The sequence below is a fragment of the Akebia trifoliata genome, chromosome 11 (genome assembly GCF_017979445.1).
Source record: "Akebia trifoliata isolate Shusen 1 chromosome 11, ASM1797944v1, whole genome shotgun sequence".
NCBI lineage: Eukaryota > Viridiplantae > Streptophyta > Magnoliopsida > Ranunculales > Lardizabalaceae > Akebia > Akebia trifoliata.
Window position 1 is genome coordinate 27,650,118 of NC_141385.1, and position 23,871 is coordinate 27,673,988.

At 38.6% G+C, this 23,871-nt stretch overlaps 1 pseudogene; it reads left to right on the plus strand.

Annotated features, from left to right (window-relative positions):
- The first annotated feature begins 2,081 nt into the window (after positions 1 to 2,081).
- Positions 2,082 to 10,438, plus strand: LOC147391199 (homeobox-leucine zipper protein ROC2 pseudogene; annotated as a pseudogene).
- The last annotated feature ends 13,433 nt before the right edge of the window (positions 10,439 to 23,871 follow it).

Sequence of the window (23,871 nt, forward strand, 5' to 3'; positions counted from 1 at the left end):
TTGATGGTTGTTTTTAGTAATACTAACTTCCTACAAGCGCAAGCCGCTCAGCACCAAGCATCTGGATCAAATCCGGAACCCCTTGAACAGACACGACCAGATCAACAGACCACCCCACCTCCTACGGTGCCAATGTATCAGGGCCCTCCACTTTACATCCCACAGAATCAACCACCTCCGGTGGTAATCCCAGATGATGAGTGTGACTTCAGGGTGCCTGAGGCCAAAAATGCCACTGATAACAAAATGGCCCAGCAGATAGAGTCTCTCCAAGAAGAAATGAGACGAATGAAGGGTACAAATACTTTAGGAGGGACAAGATTCAGGGACCTTTGCTTTTATCCTAATGCACAGTTGCCGGCCAAGTTCAAATGTCCGGAGTTTGAGAAGTACAGTGGGGTGGGGTGTCCTCTGTCACATCTAAAACTATACTGCGGATCCATGTGCCAATACGGCGAAGATGACAGGCTACTGGTGCAGTTGTTTCAAAGAAGCTTGACAGGGCCAGCACTTAAATGGTTTTCCGGATTGGACCATACGCTTATCAAAAGTTGGCAAGACTTGGCTGAAATGTTCTGGCATAATTATCGGTTCAACACAGATGTAGGTCTGGATCGAAATGATATGGCCAAGATGACTAGAAAGCAAAGGGAAACAGTAAAAGAGTACGCCCAAAGATGGCGGGAGTCTGCTTCACAAGTGAGGCCTGCAATGACTGAACAAGAGATGAACACCACGTTCATCTCAACACTAGGGCATGCCTTTTATACTCATCTGGTTGGACACACCACAGGCACCTTCTCAAATTTAGTTCAAGTGGCAGACCGGGTCGAGGACGGGATCCGGACTGGTTTAATATTTGACTTCACAGCCCTAAGTGCAGCGGCAGGGACATCGGCACAGAAGAAGTTCATGCCTTTTGTCAAAAAGAAAGAGGAAACTCAAGTCAACAATGTACAACCCAGCCAACCTCTTTTCATTCAGGCACTAGTTCAGAGGCCGCAGGCACCACAAGTCCCTTGGGCGCCAGTACCTCGAGCTGCTTGGGCTCCAGCACCGCAGAATCCTTTCAGACAGTTCCTCTGCAAACACAACCAGCACCACAGTATGGGAAAAACCAGCAGGCACGACCTAACAGGGTAAACAGAGTGTTTACCAGATTGCCCATGACACTATCAGAACTACTGCCACTCTTACTCAGAGGCGAATATCTGGTAAAACGTCCACCAAATCCTGAGGCTGCAAAAGGGCCAGGGTACAACCCTAACCTGCTTTGTGAATTCCACATGGGTGCACCAGGGCACTCCACAGATCAATGCTGGCAGCTCAAGCATCAAGTACAGAACCTGATCGATAAAAAGGCTCTCATCCTAGATGGGCCTGCCAACCCACCCCAACAACAGAACATCAACCAAAACCCCCTACCTACTCACAATGGAGAGGGGAGTGGGCACAGGGTAAATGTTGTCTGTGGAGAACTCGACTTCAATCCCTCAGATTTAATAGCACCTATCGGGTCCAAAATCAGGGTTTACCTAACTCAGCGATCAGAAGCACCAACAATCAGCACAGTCAACCACCACACAACAAACTCATCCCAAAATTCACTACCACCTCTCAGGTTGTCTGACCTCACCATCCATCCCACTCATCAAGCTCCCAATACTGCTACTCGACCGCCTCTCATTATACCATATGCATTGCAAGGTTCTCAGTATATGACTCGACCACCCCTTCACATACCATACACCGCATCTTCACGTCCACCACTCGTCATTCCATACACTCCATCAACTACTCCTACTACCGTTTCATCCAAATCATCGCCACCACCCTTTATTCTTAATGTAAAACCCGAGCCGCCTCCCATGACCATACACTCACCCAAACCATTCCCCTATAACTCTATCCAGGCAGTTCCCTGGAGTTACGAGACAACCATCACTATAACCTCCGGGGTTGAAATCATAAAGAAAGCAATGGTGGCCGACATTGGGCATATGACAAGAGCAGGGCGATACAAAAAAATATCAAAAAAGGGGGTAAGCATCAAGGAAGAGACTGAAGAAACAGCAAAAGGCATGACGGATGAAGAGAAAAGAAAAGTAAAAGGAAAGGATAAAATGAACGAGAGTGAACAGAAAAAAGAGAAGGCGAAAGTGACGGATAAGGAAGCTGCAGACTTTATTAAACTCATTCTCAAGAGTGAGCATAATATAGTAGACAGATTGAACAAACAGCCGGCTCAAATCAGTATCCGGGGTCTGATGCAAAAGTCAGAAGAATACCAAGAGGCATTACTGAGAGTTTTGAAAAAATCGCATGTACCTGCAACTACCTCACCCGCGCAACTAGAACAAACGATTAGCTAGATAATGGCCCCCAATCCTATTATTTTCACTGAAGATGAATTTGTGCCTGGAGGAACGGGGCACGTCGAGCCACTAAACATCATGGTCATATGCAAGGGCATGATGGTTGCTAGGGTGCTGATTGATAACGGGTCAGCGCTTAATGTTTGTCCGCTTGAGACCTTCCGGAAACTCAACGCTGATTGGTCACATGTCAAGCCAAACAACAAAGTTGTCCGAGGCTTTGACAGTTCGAGAAGGGATTCTCTAGGAGAAGTGGATTTACCTGTCACAATAGGCCCATGTACATTCGAAGTAACGTTTGAAGTCATGAAAATACCAACAACCTTCAACTTACTGCTGGGTAGGCCATGGATCCATATTGCCGGGGCAGTACCGTCCTCTCTACACCAAAGAGTCAAGTTCATCATGGGGCAGAGAATGATATCAGTGTTGGCAGAAAATCTTATCCCGGCTGGAAGAGCTCCGGATGTGCCATTTATCGACATTGAGATGACGAAGGACAAAGCACTCTATCACTCTTATCAATTCGTCGCGGTCAATCATATTGAAAAGGGGCAGGAGAAGGTAGCAGCAAAACTATCAAGACCAAATCTGATGGTTGGTCGGGTTATGAAAAGGGCAGGTTATCGACCCAAGCAAGGGTTGGGACCAGGAGGAAGAGGGAGAACTAAGCCGGTTGAAGCCAAAAAACATACTCCTTATTTTGGTCTCGGGTTCAGGCCCACAAAAAGGGATATTGCAAAATGAATGAAAAGAAAAAAGAGCTTCGACTAGCGAGAAAGCAAAACCGTGAACCAAATATCTGGAACCTGGGCAGAGTTCCGCATATTAGCGTTAGCTTCCCAAAATCACATATCAGACCCGACAACTTATCAGAACTGCCATCAGCAAAGAAGCAAAAAATGGTAAATCCTAAACCAGTGCACATTCAAGAAGACCCAATCGTGGAGTCCCAATCATCCTTTGAAGAAGGCATTGATGTTTTATTCAATGGGGATTCCAATGAAAGTCTATCAGAAACCTCCTTAGAATCAACCAAAGTGGAAATCACTACTAGCCAAGGGAACAAATCACCCTTTTCAACGGGCATTGACTGGGCATCAGTCGTCATCCCACCGAGTTTGGGAGGGACTATGCCCCCATCTGACAAAAATCAATCGGAGATCATGGTTATCTCCGAACCACCGACCAAATCACCCAACACATCACTTTCACATCTCATCCGCCCCCTCAGAGAAGGGGAAGTTTTGAACAATTGGGAGGAATTCCCATTGACCCTTGAGGCTGTTGAGGCCTAAAAAAAAAAACGCCGTTAAACGAATCTAGTTTGCCCGAGGATCATAACGAGCCCTCGTCCTCAGGTAAAGACTGTTTTGAGGGCTCCCTATCTTTATTAATGAATTCGCATGATTGTTCTTCTTATTTCAGGTATTCGAAAAGCAACAAAAAACAAATATTCCTCAAAAAATAAAAAAATCAAAAATTTCTCAAAAGTCAAAAAAATCAAAAAGCTTTCAAAATTACAAAAAAATAGATATTTTCCAAAAGTCAAAAAAAGAGTTTTCAAGGGATATGTCTCAATCAAATGAGTACCCAGATAAAACAGAATTTGAAAGGGACGAGTATGATTTCGATCTTGAACTCGACTTTGACCTCATGGGGATCGAAGAAGAGTCTGAGGACGAAATGGAGTACCCGCCTAAAGAAATCAAAGACTTGGTAGAACGTCACGAGAAAGGTGTTCAGCCAAACATTGAGGATACAGATTCAATCAATCTTGGTACCGAAGAGGACCCACGAATTGTCAAGATCGGAGCCTTATTAACGTCACAACAAAAGGAAGAAATGATCAAACTCTTACAAGATTATCAAGATGTCTTTGCATGGTCGTACAGGGATATGCCGGGATTGGACACAGATCTTGTTGTGCACAAGCTACCAATTGCCTCCGGAAGCAAGCCGATCAAGCAGAAATTGAGAAGATTAAAGCCAGAATGGACCCTCAAGGTCAAGGACGAAGTCATGAAACAGTTCGAAGCCGGATTTCTTGCAGTCTCTACGTACCCTGAGTGGTTGGCTAATGTCGTCCCAGTACCCAAGAAAGATGGGAAGGTACGCATGTGTGTTGACTATCGGGACCTAAACAAGGCCAGTCCTAAGGATGATTTCCCACTTCCACACATCGACACTCTAGTCGATAGTACAGCAGGGCATGGCATGTTCTCGTTCATGGACGGCTTTTCAGGCTATAACCAGATAAAAATGGCGGAAGAAGACCAGGAAAAGACTGCATTTATCACGCCATGGGGTACTTTCCACTATAAAGTCATGCCATTCGGGCTGAAGAACGCAGGGGCGACTTACCAACGGGCAATGACCGCACTATTCCACGATATGATCCACAAGGAAATGGAGGTCTACGTAGACGACATGATTGCTAAATCCGGCATTGAAGAAGATCATCTGGTAAATCTAAAGAAGTTGTTCGACAGGCTGAGGAAATACAGTTTAAGGCTAAATCCTGCAAAATGTGTATTCGGGGCAACATCGGGCAAACTACTGGGTTTCATCGTCAGCAGAAGAGGCATCGAGATAGATCCGGCAAAAACCAAGTATATCCTCGAGATGAAAGCACCCGTTTCAGAGAGAGATGTTCGGGCATTCTTGGGAAGAATACAGTATATTAGCCGTTTCATTGCACAGCTTACGCCTATCTGTGAGCCAGTCTTCAAACTACTCAGGAAAGACACACCGAAGAAATGGAACAAGGACTGTCAGGAAGCGTTCGACAAGATTAAGCAATATCTGCTCAATCCACCAGTCCTAGTCCCTCCTACTCTAGGGCGACCTTTGCTGATGTACATCTCGGTGCAAGAAACGTCAATGGGGTGCGTGCTAGGGCAACACGATGAATCAGGAAGGAAAGAACAGGCCATCTACTATCTCAGCAAGAAATTTACGAATACGAAGCAAAATATTCAACGCTTGAGAAGACTTGCTGCGCATTAGTCTGGGCATCTCAACGATACGTCACTATTTGCTGAGTTACTCGACTATGCTAATAGCAAGGATGGACCCCCTGAAATACCTATTCGAAAACCAGCATTAACAGGTCGCACGCAAAATGGCAACTATTGTTATCTGAGTTTGACATCACCTATATCACTCAAAAGGCCATCAAGGGGCAAGCAATCGCCGACCACCTAGCCGAGCACCCGTTGCCTGACTACGAGCCATTAAAAACAAACTTTCCTGATGAAGCCATACTGATCACTGAGGTTGAAGACAATAATGATGAACCAGGCTGGAAAATGTATTTCGACGGAGCAGCCAATCAGAAAGGAAACGGAATAGGGGCAGTTCTGATCAAGCCAGATGGATCCCACGTGCCAATCGCAATTAGACTAAAATTTCAATGTTCCAACAATGAGGCTGAATACGAAGCATGCATAGCAGGATTGAAGGCAGCACTGGATCTCGAGGTAGATGAAATCGATATTTTCGGAGATTCAAGCTTAGTAGTCTATTAGATGACTGGAGAATGGAAGACCCGAGAGCAAAGATTGGTCCCTTACCACGAGTATCTGGAAGAACTAAGCTCACGCTTCGATATGATTTCATTCACGTACATGCCGAGAGCTAAGAATCAGTTTGCAGATACACTAGCTACACTTGCCTCTATGATCAACATCTCGGAAGACCTAATCATCAACCCTATTGAGATTGGAATTCAAGATGAGCCAGCCTATTGCTTACCCGTTGAAGTAGAAGAATCTGAAGAAAAATCATGGTATTCTGACATCAAGGCATATCTTGAAGATCGAACGCTCCCCTCAGATGCAACGCCAAATGATAGAAGGACCATTCAGAAGCTAGCAGGACAATTTTTCTTGAGCAACGGTATTCTGTACAAGAAGTCGCACCATGAGATCTTACTTAGGTGTGTGGCAGAAACAGAAGCGAAACGACTAATTGAGACTGTACATGGAGGAGTCTGCGGACCTCACATGAATGGTCATATGCTTGCTAAGAAGATCATGAGGATGGGATACTATTGGTCGACAATGGAGAGTGACTGCTATCAACATGTCCGCAAATGTCATCTATGTCAGATCTACGCCAACAAGATCAATGCCCCACCTTCAGAACTACATAATATGACCACTCCTTGGCCCTTCTCACTCTGGGGCATGGACGTCATTGGGCAGATCTCGCCAAAGCTGCAAATGGGCATCGTTTCATCCTTGTTGCTATCGATTACTTCACAAAATGGGTAGAAGCTGCATCATATGCCAATGTCACCAAAGCAACGTCATGAAGTTTGTCAAGAACAACATCATTTGCAGGTATGGACTTCCAAGCGGATTGGTAACTGACAATGCCAAGAACTTCAAGAACAAAGATATGATCAAAATGTGCGAAGACTTCCAGATCACTCATCACAACTCTGTACCCTACAGACCTAAGATGAATGGAGCAGTCGAGGCAGCCAACAAGAACATCAAGAAAATAATCGAGAAGATGGCAGTTACATACAAAGATTGGCACGACATGTTGCCCTTTGCACTACACGCCTACTGAACTTCGACTAGGGCAACTCCGTATTCATTGGTCTACGGAATGGAAGTAGTCTTACCCGTAGAGGTTGAGATTCCCTCCCTCCGAATCTTAAAGGAAGCAGAGTTAGATGAGACTGAATGGATTCAAGCTCGGTTTGATCAGCTGAATCTGATTGAAGAGAAATGCCTTGCAGCCATTTGCCATGGACAGATCTATCAATGACGAATAGCTCGTGCCTATAACAAGAAAGTTAAGCCTAGGGATTTCTCGCCAGGAGACCTGGTCTTAAAGAAGATTCTGCCAATTCAAGAAGACGCCAGAGGAAAGTTCAGACCAAATATGAGGGACCATTCATCGTACAGAAGGTAATGACGGGAGGAGCTCTGATTCTCACAGAAATGGACGGACAAGTCTTCCCGCAACCGATCAATGCTGACACTGTTAAGAAATATTACGCTTAAGACCTGACCCTGAGATGACGAAAGGCCATTTTTGCTATCCCAAACAAACCATCACACCCTAGTCAACCTTTTGAGCCATCACGTTCATTTCTTAACCTAAGACTGGGGCAAGTCAACAACTACAAAAAAAAAAAAAAAGAATAGGAAAATCAAAAGCATCAAAAGTACTCCTGGCCCGCATGAGGATAAACTGTGAACGGCTAAAAATACAAAAAAAATCAAGAAAGTCAAAAACTCGAACACTTGATCTTCGCTCGACCCAAATCTCCAGCCTAAACAAGTTCGAGAGACGCTGGGAGGAGACATAGATCACTTTTCCGAAGCAAAAATAGATGAACCCCATGTTTATTCCACTTTAGATCCAGACCTTAACCTTTTTGTAACCTTCCACTACCATAAGCCTAAGCTAATGTTTCGTCCTACTTAAAGTCCTTTTTGATCAGGAAATGTTCTAGGACAACATAACGACAGTGGCAACACCAATGATCTTGCAACTTGGTCCGGACCTCAAAGTCTTGTCAGTTGTTGGAAGACTCGAGAGGGAAATCCAGATCGGATATTCGAAAAAAAAGGAGTACTCGAAGTGTAGAGTAGTCGATCTCGCAGCTCAACTTGAGTTGTCGAACCACGAATAGTCGTCAGCAAGCTCGAGAGGGGAATCTAGATCTATTACTCAAGAAAGAGTACCCCTACAAGAGTAGAGTCGTCGATCTTGCAACTCAACTTAAGTCACCAAGCCACAAAGACACAGAGACTCCGAGCAGAATTGTAATGAAAAATCTAGAAAAATATAAGCATGGTGTGAAAGGGCATAGTGAAAACCTGAAAGGGCGCTATGAGTAAAAGAATCAGACTATGGCAAGATCAAAGCCACCAGCACGATGAAAATCCCAAAAAGGACGTCGATGCGTAAAAATGTGGAAACCGGGTCTGATGAAAATCGTAATTGGCATCGGAGGCAATAAAGGTTATATAACAAAAATAAAAAAAATAAAAATAAAAATAAAAAAAAAATAAATAAAAATAAAAAAAACAACTCCTGGCCCGCAAGAGTATAAACTATGAACGGTAAAATCTTTCCAAAATCCCGAGACCCAAAATAGTCTTCCAATACCATAGCACTGGGAATGACTCTAAAGGAATCAAAAGAGTAATTGACGTTTATATCCTCTGTGATTGGCAAAAACACCAAGATCGTCGCAACCAAAGGTTTTACAAACTTTGAATTTATCGTACTCATTTGATAAAGATATTTCATAAAATTTCAAAAAAGAAAAACTATTATTTTGGCCGATGATGAAGATTCTAGGACTTATTCAAACTTCAAGTTTTCAAAGCATTAGATACACCTGAGGCCAAGTAAGTACAAAACCTATTTTCTTTGCAATAATCTTTCAACATTTTGTAAAAAGAGTCAAGGCGTTCGGGCAGCCCGACTCATCATCAATTTTTCAGCCTGACTCATTATCACGACTCACTAGACAAGACGCGAAGGCATCGAAGAAGGGACCGCAGGCAAGCCCCTCCTAAGATCACTCTCCGGGCCTACTGAGGTAGATAAACCATTGATCATCGAACTTACAGTTGCAGCAATGGAAGAGTTTATAAGAATGACCTAACTAGGGAAACCCTTATGGATGCGTGGCCTTAACGATGCTTATGAGATTCTAAGTGAAGATGAGTACATACAAACATTCCCGAGGGGAATTGGACCAAAACTATGTGGATTGAAATCAGAAGCTTCTCGAGAAACTGCCGTTGTTATCATGAATCACATTAACCTTGTTGAGATCCTTATGGATGTGAATCAGTGGTCCACCGTGTTTTCTAACATTGTTTCAAAAGCAACAACTCTTGAAGTCGTATCAATAGGCGTAGTAGAAAACTACAATGGAGCCCTCCAAGTGATGACAACAGAATTTCAAGTCCCTTCACTTCTTGTTCCAACTTGAGAGAGTTTCTTTGTAAGGTATTGTAAACAACATGCTGAGGGAATTTGGGTGGTGGTTTATGTTTTCTTGGATCATTTGCGTCCTAGCCTGATATCGAGATGTCGAAGAAGACCATCAGGTTGTTTAAATCAAAAAAATGCCAACTAGTTACTCCAAGGTTATATGGGTCGAACACGTAGAAGTGGATGATAAAGCAGTTCATAGTATATATAAAACACTGGTTAACTCCAGCCTTGGGTTTGGAGCAAAGCGTTGGGTTGCTACCCTAGATCAACAATGTGAACGCCTTGCAAGTGTTATGGCTAGTAACATACCCGCTGGAGATGTTGGTGTGATCACAAGTCAAGAAGGGCGAAAGAGTAGGTTGAAGTTAGCTGAAAGAATGGTGATGAATTTTTGTTCTGGTGTAAGTGCTTCTACTGTTCACACATGGACAACATTATCGGGAAGTGGCGCTGAAGATGTAAGGGCCATGATTGTAAAAAGCATAGATGATCCCGGCAGGCCTCCTGGTATTGTGCTAAGTGCAGCTACTTCTTTCTGGCTTCCAGTCCCACCAAAGGGAGTTTTCAATTTCCTTCGCGATGGGAACTTTAGAAGTGAGTGGGACATTCTTTCTAATGGCGGTGCTGTTCAAGAAATGGCACATATTACTAATGGTAGAGATCCTGGTAACTGTGTTTCTCTACTGCGAGTTAATACTCCAAATTCCAGTCAGAACAACATGTTGATATTACAAGAGAGTAGCACCGATGCAACGGGCTCTTTTGTAATCTATGCTCCTGTTGATATTGTTGCAATGAACGTGGTTCTAAATGGGGGAGACCCAGACTGTGTAGCACTCATTCCCCCCCTGATTTTGCTATACTCCCCGATGGGCTAACAGTAAATAGAGGTAGAATTACTGAAGTTGGGTCTGGTGGATCCCTATGGACTGTCGTATTCCAGATCTTGGTCAACTGTGCTCCAACTGCAAAACTTTCTCTTGGATTTGTGGCAACTGTTAACAACCTCAATGCTTGCACCATTGAAAGGGTCAAAAGTATCAAGGGACAATGCACGAATGGAGAGGTTTAGTTTATGATAGAAACCGGGCAAGATCAACAAAAGAAGGTAATGAAAAAAAAAAAAAAATTTCAAAAACCTTTCGAGTTGCACTCAACTCCGATTTGTCAAAACACGATCGAAGAAATAGTCGGATTTCAAAACTCATCAAATTTTCATCAAATCAAAGATCTCACACGAGCTCCGCGCCATCGAGATCAATGAATTAATAAGGCAAAACTCTGTCAGATCCCGTGCTTGAGTAACCATTTTCCACAAAAATCTTCAGTACAATCGATAATTCAAGATCGTGTTTTTACAGAATTTTTCTGGCCCGTACAAATAGGGGTTTAGTCTATTCTTTGCAGTTCTTTGCATGCAATTCCTGCAAAGAAGGGCAGCTGTAGACACCTCAATTTGAACGGGCCACTTCTCGAAAGGGCCCAAAAATATCGATTTTCGAAATAAATGGGCCAACGGGCCTTAAGGGCCCAAGTCATTGAAAAGTGACATTTTTACCAAACCGAGGCCCCTAAGACCTCTCAATGGTTTAGGAGGCCACCAAAAGGACTCGGCCTACCTTACGCTTTCCCAATATTCACCGCTCCACTTCAAAAAATTAAAAACGCAAAACTTTCGATAAATTTCACCAACGGGCCTAAAAAGCCCGATTCGCCAACACGTGGCATTTTTTTATCAAACTAATGATTGCAAAAATCTAAAAATATTAAAAAGGTGAGACTTGAGATGCCTACCCCTCCTCTACTACCACCGCTCCGCCTCCAAATCCGCAAAAACCATAGGCCCACCTAAGGCCCACAAGCCCTCAACACTTTCCTAAATCGATTTCTCACCTTACCCCTAGCCTAAAATCAATCCCACATCCCTTAAAATCTAAAACCAACCTATACCCTCAAAATCCATTCCAAAATAACCCTCAACCAATCCCTAAAACCCAAAACCATTTCTAAAACTCAAGCCCAACACTACAAAGCCCACAAATCATTAACCATATCCAATTCATTATCCAACCCACAACCCTAACCCATAAATCACAACCTACATCAACCAATCACTCTTTTATCATCAAAAGATGACACATGTCATCACCCCATCTCACCTTCCTCACCCAACTACCTACCCCATTAATTTGCTTTAAATCCCATCTACCCACACATCAACCCATCACCTTTTCTCTCAAATCAAACACATCTACCCACACCCCTAACCTATACCTCCCCTAATCTACCCTCATAATTCCCTACAAAACCCACATCTACAACCTAAACCTACACCATCCTCTCAAGTCAAACACTCAACCTCTTCCATCAACCTATCCCAACCCTTCATTTTCACCCACTTTAACACATGGCATCATCTCCCTCACCCTCCCAAAATATCATCAACCACCTCTTTAAATCCTCCATTCTCTTAAATCAAATACCATTTAATCTCAACCACCATCTTAAACTCACCTCACCAAACACTCCACCCAAATGGGTTGGGTAGGATCCAAACCATTTGGGTCAAAACTCACCCATTTAACCCCTCTTCCTTAAATACCCTCCAATCTCCTCTAAATTACACCCATTTCTCTCTCAAACTCATAATCATTCTACCCTTTTTCTTCACTTCACCCCATTATATCCCTAAAATAACTCCTCAACATCTATAAATACCCTCCTCCTCTTCCCAAAAATGGCCCCCAACTTTCACCACAAAAATCATCCCCCAACTCTCACTACTAACCACTATTACCACTTCTCTCACACTAATCATCCCCAAGTCTCACACAAAAAAAATCACATACTACACTCATCTCTCTCATCATCTCTTCTTTATTCCTTCAACCATACAAAAGTTATATTTGCTTAAAATACTAAGGACTCAATAAGACTCAAAGAAGAAGAAGAAAAGAAGAAAGAAGATACAAGGTGGGTTCAAGACAATCCCCCCCTTCTCTCTTCTACACCCTCTCCTCCTCCCTCTTCTATCACCCCTCTCCCCTTCATTTTATTTTTTAGGATGAATGGACCCCAAGGCTAAAGGTCTATGAGGGTCATTTCCATCAATGGAATGACCCTATGATCAAGCCGAAAATGAACCCCTATCTAGGGTACAAATGCACCCACGTGGCACGTTATCTTTCATACTTTTTTAAATAAAAAATGACTGAGTTAGTTGAGGTTACCACTCTTTAGTGGGGAGAAAATGGTGCCTAACACCTTCCCTTTTCTCCAACCGAGCCGCTTACCCGAATCTCAAGGGTTGATTTATCTTTATCCATCGAGAGTCACCACGAGCCAAAAATGGTAATTTTTCAAAATGTACATCGGGTGACCATTCACACCCACTTACAACATGAATGGTGGCGACTCCAAACCATTGTAGATGTGGTCATCGTAATGGCGAAATCCCGTGTCTACACCTTGGATAAGATTTTAGTCAGAAGAACAACAAATAGGATATAGATTTTAAGATCTAAGACTTAAGATCCTGAGTAAGATGGTATCAGAGCCATTGTTTTATAAATCAAATTTAGTCAGGGAAAATAATGTCAAATTCTTCGTCTGACCTTAAGTCGCGTATCCCTTCATGGCCAAGTGTGCCAAATTTCAGGAATAAACCGTTGACAGTCTAGAAGATTATCTAACATATAATTTAATGTGAATTCCTTAATTAAATTTGAGAAAACTCAGACGTCTTAAATATAGAGGAAAATTCTATCGTTGACATAGAGTCAAGCTTACACAATTGGAATATACCGATGATACCAATAAAAAATATTTACAAAAAGGGAAATTTTATCACAAAATCTGATTATACAATAAAAATATGTGAACAAACAATTCCTTTATTATCTGAACATCAAACTATTGAATTATTTTCAAAAGATTCAATACTAAAACACGAACATAAACATAAATTTCTCCATATAGGACTAGTTCAAGTAGGAATCAAACCCTTAACTAGAATAGGCCTAAAAGCCTTAGTATTATTATGCTTAAGAGATGAAAGGCACATAGTCTTCTCAGACTCTCTTTTACGATTAGTTGAATCAAGTCTTTATGATGGACCTATTTATTTTGACAGCTTTTCCAATTTTACAATAGCATTAACATATCCAAGAATAATGAAAGTTTTAAGTTTAAATATCCAAACCTCAAGATACAACATGATATCAAGATTACAACCATTAGTCTTAGTATTTAGAATAGTTTACAAAACTATGCAAACAACATTAAATCTAGGTACTTTAACTAAAACATCATTAAAAGGAGAAACATTACTCTTACAGAGTAATATTTACAAGTCAAATAAATTAGTTCCAAAAAGGATCACATGGAATGAAGTACAATTACCAACAACTTGGAATTTGACAGGAGAAGGTCTAACACAAATACCAGAAAACAAAGAACCTGAATCAATTATACAATATATAGATGAAAACATAGAAATCAATTTTTTTTCTTTTAAAAGATCAATAATATTAACAGATGAATCTAATTCAGTCACTACAATACCCTTACAAAATGACATAACTCTCTAGGAAGAATATTTACAAGTAGGGCCTCAACAAGTAGAGAATTAAAATTAATATTGCAAAAATAAAACTGGAATATATTATCTCCCCTTATAGAAAAGAATATGAAGAAGAATTAGAAAAATATCAAGAACAAGTATAGCAATATTACTATGACCATTTAAATAGAAAGAAAACAGAAATCCCATTTTTTGATTGGTACTTTAATTACTTTAAAAAACCACTTTTAAAAAAATAAAATATAAATGTTATAAAATCTAATGTTTGGGATGTTCCAAAAATAGGAAAAATGCAATCCATTCATCTACCACCAATAAATGAAGTTGTTATCCCAGTACATAAAGATACAGTAATAGGATCACCCTATAAATCAGTAGATTTTAAAGAACTAGACAAAGAGTCAAAACTCCGTGATTTAGATAATATAATGAAACAAAATAATTATACCAATAGATATCTCACTTCTCTTGGGGACCAATTAATTCATCTCTTCAATTCCAACGAAAACTCAACAGTTCTATGAATTTATCCTTGTTGACTCAAATTCTACCCTCATTACCCATGTTCTAGATAAGAATGATCCCAATAGAATTTCTTATTCCAAGTTCAAAATCCTAAAAGTACTTACCCTTACTACTTGGGGACAAAACCCAAATACCATGAAAAGATTTTAGAAGCCAATACCTTGATGTCTTATATATATTTAAAAAGGCATTACTATAAAATGGATTGATTTTGTCTCAGAGAAAAATCAAATTGTTTCAAATAAAAATCTAATTTCTAGGATTTTCTTTATAAAATAAAACCTATATACCAGTAAATCAAGTTATACAATTTGCTGATAAATTTTCTGATGAAATCATAGATAAAAAATAATTACAAAGATTCCAAGGATGCCTTAATTATGTTCTCAACTTTATAAAAAATCTTAAAGAAGAACAAAAAATTCTTTTTGATTTTCTTAAGAAACCTAAGAAAATGAAACCAAAAAGGTATGGACTCAAAATCATACTCAAGTCATTCAAAAAATTAAACAAACAATCAAAGTTTTACCTTGCTTATATATTTCAAATCCAAAACTTACAAAAATAATTCAAATAGACGCCTCAGAAATAGGATAAGGAAGAACATTATTACAAAAATCAACAAACGAAGAACAAATAGTAAGATACACAATAAGAATTTGAAATTTCTATCAACAAAATTACTCAACAATCAAAAAAGAAATTTTAACAATTGTTTTAACAATTTTACAATTTCAAAGTGATGTTCTAAATTAAAAGTTTTTTATTAAAGATCGATTGTAAATCTGCAAAAAATGTTTTAGAAAAAAATATAAAAAATCTTGCATCAAAACAAATATTTGCTAGATGGCAAGCTTTACTCTATATTTTTTAATTTGATATTGAATTTATTCTTGGTTCTCAAAACAATCTTCCTAATTTTTTAACCAGAGAATTTCTTCAAAATTCACAATGAACTCTTCCAAAAATTAGCAAAAGTCAAAAGGAATTGAGAAAATTCCTGTTGAAATTCAAATTTCCCTTTCTCATTTTTCTCCAATAGTCCCAAAATCTTAATACCTTCACAAAATAAGTCAAGCCCTATTTTTTTATCACAAAAGTAATTTGAATTTTTAACGATTCCTCAAATTCAAAAGTAATTATTCACTATCAATAATTTTTTCAATCTCAAACAACCCAATTTATCCTCTAAATATTATGAAACAATTTTTTCTCAATCTCAAAGTGCAATAATTTCTCATAATCTTAATCAAGATAGAGAAATAGCATATTCCAAATTAGGTTTTCCTAAGAATTATCCCTTGTCAAGAATGGGGTTCGTCATTTTAGACCTCAAAATATATCAAATCTTCAACCGATCAGCAAATTTCATATACTTATTGGGACTATCAAAATGCGTGGGAATACGTTCTCTTGATTCAAAATACAAAAAGGTCTCATTCATGGTTCATCCAATTCTGTCAAAATTTTAGTAATTATGGATCTATCCCTCAAATTCTCCCTTGTGAACAAATATCTCTTTTTGAGGAATTTATCAACAACAACAAATTCAAAATTGATGATTTGAATTATCAAAATATGTTCTTCTTTGCTTACTTAAGTTATCTTTGGATACTTAAGTGACATCATTTAAAAGAATTACTTGATAGCTTTCCTACATTTTTCAAAAATACCTATGTTAAATAGTGGGATAAATATGATCACACTAAAGTAACACTCGAAGTATATTAAAGGACACAAAAGATTTTGTCTCTTGATAATTTTTCAAAATTACCAAAAGTCTCAGTAAAATTAATAAAATCTTATATTCAAGCAACTACCTCAACAACTGCCACACCTACAATATCTCTTGCAAAAGGTTATGCCCAAGACTTTGTATTAGCTACTGAAAAAATGTTAAAGATATCCAAAGAACTCAAAAATCTCAAAGATGCAATATTTGCCCAAGGCTTTGTTGCAACAAAATCGTCCTCTTCAAATACTCCTCAAAATATAACTCAAAAATCTCAAAGATGCAATATTTGCCCAAGGCTCTGTTGCAACAAAATCGTCCTCTTCAAATACTCCTCAAAATATTTCTGATGATGACAATGAAGAACAATTTTTATTCTAAAGATATATGGAGTCTGCAAAAGTATGTAAATATGTCAAAAAGTTTGTATTATGTCAAAAAGTCTGTATATTATGTAAGATATGTCAAAATGTCTGTATAAAAGTGTAAAAGTTTGGTTTGTCAAAAATCGCAATTAAAATAGTAATAAATACTATTTAAACGAGTATTAAAAATCGTAGGGAATAGTAAAACACTGTTCAAAAAGTCAAAATTACTATTTATCAAATAGTGTTTTAGTCACAAAAGTCGTCAAAACTGTCAAACAAAATCACTGTAGCTATCACATGTACTACAACTGTAGCACTGTCAGTCAAATAAAATGTTACCACGTGTATACTTCATGTGCCTTCACATGTTCAATAATGTCAACAAAATCCCATCCAAACACGTGTCCCTTCTCGAATCTTCTAAAACATCAACCGAACACATGTCCTTTCTATACCCTTCTGAAACCTCTATAAAAATCATGCACACCTTCGGTTAGAAGAGCATTCGAAAATAAAAAATCTTCTATACAATTTCTAACCACCAACCTCCGACCATCATTTCCGACCATCTTCTTTGACCATCTCCGACCATCCATGTTCAAACGTTTTAAACCTGATCTTGTAAATTGGTATCAGAGCCAAGTTTTTCAAAAGTCACAAAAAATATTTTATTATTCTTGTAAAAGTTTAATACCCAAATGTATATATCTACTTATTTCATAATTTAGGCATCCTAAGAATCTTTGTAATTGTTTTTTATTTGTGATTTCATTAGGAAATTCATCAACAAATTGTATAACTCGATTTACTGATGTATAGGTATTATTTTCTAAAGAAAATCATAGAAATTGAATTTTTATTTGAAACAATTTGATTTTTCTTTAAGACAAAACCAATCCATTTTGTAATATTGCCTTTTACAAGATCTACTTATTTCAATTCCAATGTTATTAATACCCAAAGGTTTAATTCAATTCCAAAATTAAGGCATCCTAAGAATCTTTGTAATTAATTTGATTTATTTTTAATATAATATATATTATTTTATTTGATTTATTTTTTATATAAATAATATAATATATATTATTTTATTTGATTTATTTATTATATACATAATACAACGTATAATAAGTTTTTTTTTTATGAAAAATCAATTGGATGACGAAAAATTATATATATTTTTAATATACAAATTATTCAAAATCTAATCAGATATTATCTGATATCCGATAGGATAATCGGATTATAATTTAGATAGAATTTTAAAACATCCGTAGGATTCAAATTTGAATTCGGATATCAAATAAAAATTTCGGATTCAGATATTATTATATATGAACCGATAAGCATTTGTTAACAGCTCTAGACCTACAAAAGTTTTTTGTTAATATTTGAGATATGTCATTTAAACTATGTCGTGTGTCTCCTAGGAAAGATAAAAGACAAAAAAAAATCAATTTAATATTTATAGCTACTATTGGCACCCTTACTTTTACTTATCACACTCAAATTTCTTAGATCATTTATCATACACTAATTAATGATTGAAACACTCACATTCAGATATTACAAAAGTTTGTCTCTAGTATTTTTTTTTAAGGTCAACAAGGTTAAGGCAGACCCAAACCAACTACAACTACAACTTTAAGGAGAGAAAACCTTTAAAATCCCGAGTAATGATAGAAACAAGGATACATAGAAAAGAGCCACTCTTTAACTCAGAACACCCCATTAAAAATTGGGTGGAAACAAGGTAGTCTGCACTCTGTTAGCTTCCCTAAACAGATGGGTGAAAGAACAATTGTGGAACCTTGGCAAAACCCTTATAATAGAAAGACCTAAGTGGAGAACACTCCAAAGGATACTTCATCGATTGTTAAGGACATTGACAGTCGTAAAGGAGTCAGCTTGAACCCAAATGTTGAGGCAACTTTTGGCAATACATAGCTTAAGCCCTTCAAGAATAGCCTGCATCTCATGTGTAGACACCCCAATTTGAACGGGCCCCCTACTCAAAAGGACCAAAAATTTAATTTTTATAAATAAAATTCGCCAGCGAGCCTAATAGGCCCAAATCGTAGAAATGCGACATTTTGAAGGGAACTAAAATCCTTAAGGGACTAATAAACTTAGAATAAGACTAAGCATACTAATCATCTCCCCTACTCTTCATTGTTCCACCCTTGAAACCAAAATACCCCAAGCCCGTTTAAGGCCCACAAACCATCAACTCCCCAAAAATCATTTCTCAACCCATCCCAACCCTAATCCAAATCCTTAACTATTCAACTCACAACTCATTACTATACCTAAGCCCAACCTACCATCAATGCCTATTGGACTCAACCCATCACAATACCTATTCTACCCAAGCCTAATTCTCAACCCAGGCCCAACATCACAACCAATCACCCAAGATCATTAAGGTGGGATACATGTCACCACCCCAACTCACCTCCTTTATCCAACTACCTACCCCCATCACCTTTCTCTAAAAAATCATCTGCCCACACCTTAATCCATACCCTTCTCTAACCTACCTTCATCATTACTTACAAATCCATCTCCACAAACCAAACTCACACTCCTCATTTCTAATCAAACACTCATTCTCTCCAATCAACTCATCCAAACATCTAATCTCCATCCATTTTTACACATGTCACCACCTTCTTCAACTTCCCAAAATTCAATTAAATCAAATACCACTCCCCTTCAATCTACGTAACACTCAATCAACAAATCACTCCCTTACACTTCCATTCTATTAAATCAAACACCACTCCTATTCACCTCACTTAACACTCAAACCAAATGGGTTGAAGGATCTAACACATTTGGTTTACAAATGAACCACTTAAACCACCTTACACAAATGCTCTTCCACCATCCCCAATTTACAAATACCATCTCTTATAAATCTCAAACCATTCTACTCATTTTTATTATTTCACCCAACTATACCCCTAAAATAACCTCTAAACACCCATAAATACCCCTATCACCTTCCAAAATGGATACTAAGTCTAAGTCTAACACAAAAAAATCTTCCTTCAACTCTCTTTTATTCCACTCTCATACTCTCACATAAATCTTTAAAAAAATATTCTCCTAATTCTACTAAGGACTCAAAGAAAAAGAAGAAAAAATGAATGGAAGAATACATCATGTCTTCAAGGTAGAGTTGAAGATAATATTGTACACCTCCTCTCTTTCCCCTCTCCATATTCTTCTTCTACTGTCACCTTCACCTCTTTAATTTTTATTTTAGAAAGACCTAAGTTGTGATGCTTTCCCTCTCCTATCTCCGGTAGATTGGACTTCGGTTCGGTTGAAAGTATAAGGGTTGTAACCACTTTCAAAATAAAACCAATATTAAACATTTCAAATTGTCTTGAGGCAATCGGTGTTCGGGTCCATCTCAACCCATGAGAATGAACCCATAACCATTAGTTAACACTTTTCAAATTTGTGTTGTTTTTATGGCTAGTATTTATAAAGATCATCTCCTTCAATAAGTCGATCCCTATAATCCGAGCCGATAACAAATCCCTACTTAGGGTACAAGTCATCAACACGTGGCACTTTTGTTTTATTTGCATTTTCATCCAGAATGACCGAGTTATTTTAGAGGTTACCACCAATTGGTGGAGAGAAGGGCGTGCCTAACACCTTTCCCTTTCTCTAATCGAGTCGCTTACCTAGATCTTAAGTTGATCGGTACCTTATCCGTATGAGAGTCAGTAAGTGCAAAAAATGATACGTTTTTCTAAAAATGTACCACGGGTGATCATTCACACCCTTTTTACAAATATGAATGGTGGCGACTCCAAACCTTTGTAGAAGTAGTATTCGTAATCGAAAATCACACATATATAGCTGGCGACTCCGCTAGGGACCCTTGGTTCAACCCCTGTATCAACTCGGTCATTGTTGAAACAAAAATACATTTTATTTATTTGCTAATGTTGTTTGTTGATTGTTGATTATGTCCCTTTTGTATTCAAGATAGCATATTGTAATAATAATTTACTTTCTTTTTTAATACACTTGTAAGGGGCTCAATGATAAAAAAATGAAAAAATGCACAAGAACTTGAAAGCATAGCCCATTGCACAAACCACCCCACCCTCGAAATATCTAGAATCGATGCCTAGTAGTTTTACGGCTTGAGATCTTTATTTCAAGTGCTGGAGACGAACACATTAAATCCGATCACCAACTAATGACGTGTGTACTCCGGTATGCATTGATGTTTGAAGATCGGATAACCATGAATCCACATATTAGCGGCATGCATGTGCCTGATTAGATTATCTAAGACACAAGTTCTCAAAAAAGCATCGACCCCCAAAACAAAGTTGCATTTGTTTATTCGCTTTCAGGCCTTGAAGCCTAAGATGTAAGCCCACGAAGGCAGCCTTGTTTAGACTAGGATCTCATTTCCTTATTTTATTTTTCCCCCTTTAGGTAAAACGAGAAGATGTGTTTGATGCATCATATTTGACAAAAAATAGTGAAGAACCTTCAAAACATGGACTAAGGAACCAATTTCTGTGAATTTTAGAATTTGGATTTCTTTCTAGTCCATGCTCATAACACGGATAGTTAAAAATGTGTTTCATTCATACTTGAAGCACGTACAGAATAGTGCATGCCTCATCTATGCTTAAAGCACAGATAAGGCAATGATAGTTTTGTCCGTGCTCCAAGCACGGACCAGTATGAATCTAGAACCTGTTGTGAGTACAAGCCAGATTCTTTGGATCTCCCAATTGTTATTTTAACCTTAATGTCACCTTAAAAAAAATTCCGAAGTTTGAAAAAATTAAATGAGTTTTTCCAAAAATGATTTCTAAAATAAAAAAAAACATCATTCATCAAATGAGCCAAATCAGAATACTTTAAGACCTTGGGCCTTAAGCAGGCCCACTGCGCTTCATACAACCATGAGGGGTTATCCAACCAACCAAATTGACCCCGAGACCCGATGAAAAGGGTGATCTCATACCCTCGAGACTCCCACCAACCATTTTCACAAAAAAATGTTTCAAAAAATTAAAAAAAAAAAGATTTAAAGGCGTCAATTATATTTCTTGATCAAAGCCGGTGCCTAAAAATGATTTTGCTTTGTTGATATGAGGGGAATATACTATGTATATTAAAAGAAATGAGGTGATTTAGGAGTGCCCATACGAAAGCATTGTGCGCCACCTCTTCCCTAGGGATCTGATTGACTGATTTTGATTTCAAAGAACTGAATTGGAGGCCAATAAAAATTGTGGGTTATTCCAACTTGATTTGCTTGTAAAAATCCAATTTTACAAAATATTTTCCAACTCCGTGTTGATGCCAGCCCCGTGCTGATGTAACCCCTTATTTTTAAGATTATTCTAACTCCGTGCTGATACCAACTCCGTATTGATGCTAACTCCGTGTTGATGCCAGCTCCGTGCTGATGTCATTATTTTCAAAATATGCAACCTAGTTCCGTACCGATGCCAACTCCGTGTTGATACCAACTTCATGTTAATGTAATTATTTTCAAAAATATGCAACCCAACTCTGGGCTGATGCCAACTGCGTGTTGATGCCAGCTTCGTGTTGATGTAATTATTTTCACAAGTACACAACCCAACTCTGTGTTGATGTAATTATTTTCAGAAAATTTACAACCCAATTCTGCGCTAATGTCGACCCTGTGCCGATGCCAGCCTCGAGTTGATGCAACATTTTCTCAAAAATACACAATCCATCTCCGAGCTAATGCCAACTCCATGTTGATGCCATCTCCAAATCGAAGAACCATTTTCTTTAAAACTCGTTTACTTTATAATAAATAACTTGACCTGACCTAATAAAATATCATGCATTTTTCTTCTGTACCCACAGGTAGCCAAACAAAAGAAGTATAAACAGCTAGAGGAGCCTTTATATTTGCTTAGATATTTAACTATCACCATGAATACCTTTGAAGCACTATAACCTGCAACGACCGAAACATCGGACATCGACGCAAGGATCGCAGCATTATTGAAAATCATTAAGCAGTAAGAAAAAATGTGAAGTGTCGTGTTAACCAATGCTAGCTTCATACATGCCCAGACAACTCAACACCAAGCATCGGTATCAAACCAGGACCCTCGAACAACCTTCACAAGGACCATAGATAGGCTTGTCACCCACAGTTTCTGGATACCAAGGGCCTTCACTCTACATTCCGTAGAACCAACCACCCCTTATGATCATTTATGATAAAGAGTATGAGTATATAGCCACAGAGGCCAAGAATATGACAAGTGAAAAAATGGCCCAACAAATCGAGTCTCTTTAAAAGGAAATGAGGAGAATCAAAAGCTTCAACACCATGAGTGGAACGTGATTTAAGAATCTATGCTTTTACTCTAACGCATAGTTGCCGACTAAATTCAAGTGCCCAAAATTCGAGAAGCACAACGGGGTAAGGTGTCCTCTGTCACATTTGAAGTTGTATTGTGGGTCAATATGTTAGTACGACGAGGATGATATATTACTAGTGCTAGCCCTCAAATGGTTTTCAGGATTGAATCATACACTCATCAAGAATTGGCAGGACTTGGCCGAGACGTTCTAGCACAATTATCGGTTCTCTACAAATGTGGGTTTGGATCGGAATGACATAGCTAAGATGACACGAAAAAAATGAAAATAGTAAAGGAATACACTCAGAGGTGGCAAGAATCAGCTTTACAGGTGAGGCCAGCAATGATTGAATAAGAGATGAACACCACGTTTATCTTAACACTAGGGCACGTTTTATACTCATTTGATGGAACACATTACAGGCACCTTTTCAAACTTAATGCAAGTAATAAATCAGGTCGAGGACGGGATCCGAATTGATATGATATTTGATTTCACAAGTCTAGTACAGCAGCAGGGGTACCTCCTCAGAGAAAGCTAGTGCCTTTGGGAAGGAAGAAGGAAGAAACACATATTAACAACATACAACCAAACCGACCTCTCTTCATCCCTGCACCAGCACAGAGACCATAAGCTCCGTCAACTTCATGGGCTCCGACGCCTCCACTAGCCTGAACCCCAATACCTCATAACCCATTCTGAACAAACCTTCGACCAGTTGTACCACAAGTACCATAGTATGGGCAGAATCAGCAAGCATGGCTTAACAGATTTAATAAAGTATTCACCAAGTTTCCAATGACACTATTAGAGTTACTCTCAATCTTGCTCAGGGGAGAATATCTCGCCAAACAACTACCAAATCCGAAAGCAACAAAGAGACCAGGGTACAATCCCAGCTTATTTTGT